Here is a 1,731-nt window from a genome sequence, read left to right on the forward strand (position 1 = left end):
AAGCAAAGCAAACACCACAGGCAGAAATCCATTCAAGGCAGGATATGCCAATACAGGGAGCAGTTGTGTTAGCTATATTTAATTAATTTAAAGTAGCATCCACTTTATTTATTTTTTTGTTCCCTTAGTTTGCAAGGTTTTGCACAACCCTTTAGAGCAGGGGTGTCAAACTCATGGCCCGCAGGTCGGATGCGTCATGTGCTGGTCACACCCACCCCCATTTTAGAAAAAAGTTGTGATGCGTCACATAATGACAACATATCATCGCGAGTTTGACACCCCTGCTTTAGAGAGCTGAAGTCATTCGTAAAAACCAACCGACCACCCCTCATTTTGGCCTAACCTCCCTTAAAAGAGGCATTAAACAATACAGGTAGTCCTCGAATTACATCAGTTCATTTAGTGACCATTCAAAGTTACCACGGCACTGGGAAAAGTGACTTATGACCATTTTTTGCACTTACGACTATTGCAGCATCCCCAGGTCATGTGACTTACATTCAGATGCTTGACAACTGACTCACATTTATGACGGTTGCAGTGTCCCAGGGTCATGTGATCCCCTTTTGTGACCTTCTGACAAGCAAAGTCAAGGGGGAAACCAGATTCACTTAACAATGGTATTACTAATTTAACAACTGCACTGATTCACTTAACAAATGTGGGAAGAAAAGTTGTAAAATGGGGCAAAATTCTCTTATCACATTTCTCATTGAGCAACATAAATTTTGGGCTCAGTTGTGGTCGTAAGGTGAGGACTACCTGTATTTAAGGTCTTGGGGGTACAATTTATGTGTGTGTGTGTGTTAAATGCACTTTATTTCCCAAAATTACATTTAAATCCAGTCAGTTCATGTTTGAATTCTCAGGTGAGAAAAATGAAAGTCACTCTCGGAAAACAAAATCATTTTGTGTTCTGCAATCAGTGGGGGCAGATTGAGGAGTCAAATCCATCACCCCATTTATTCTGCTTTTCACAATCTGTTTTAATTGTTTTTCCCACTAATTTTTACCTCAGAAGAAGTTTTGGTCAAGTACAGGTTATCCTCGTCTTACGACCAGTAGCTTAGTGACTGTTCAGAATTATGATGGCTCATAATAGGCATGAGTTCATTTAATGACCACTGCAAAAAAAGGTCATAAAATCGACTGCAGTCATGTGACTCCCTTAATGACCACCCTGATTTATAATCATAATTCCAGGCTCAATTATGGCTGTAAATCGAGGACTATCTGTAGCCATCAATAATCCACAAGCAATTCTAATATGTGGTAAATTCCTATCTTGTTTTTACACATCTGTAAAGGGCTGCTATGAGATATGGTTAAAAAAGGCAAAATGGCAGCCGCTACAATATAATTGAAACACTGCCTGTTTTTAAATGTGTGTTAACTGGCTACATTTAGATAGAATAAACCTAAATTATTCCAGATGTCCTTGGATAAAGTATAATAGTCCACAGAGCTTTTTCATTCTTGTTTTACCTCTCTCATACATGCAAGTGGATGAAGATAATAGATATAATTTAGAATTGTGATTAAACCCATCACTTTGGTTTGCTATCTCTAAATGAATTCTTTTCATGATCTCAACTTGTTCTTAAAAAAAAGGAATCCAGGCTCAGATAGAAGTCTAAGCAAGCCATTCCTTGTTTATCTGGAACAAAATGAGAATAGATATTTTGCTTACACCCATACATCACTCATTCTAAATAAATCAGGAATTATACA

This window comes from Ahaetulla prasina, chromosome 2 (assembly GCF_028640845.1).
Source record: "Ahaetulla prasina isolate Xishuangbanna chromosome 2, ASM2864084v1, whole genome shotgun sequence".
Taxonomy (NCBI): Eukaryota; Metazoa; Chordata; class Lepidosauria; order Squamata; family Colubridae; genus Ahaetulla; species Ahaetulla prasina.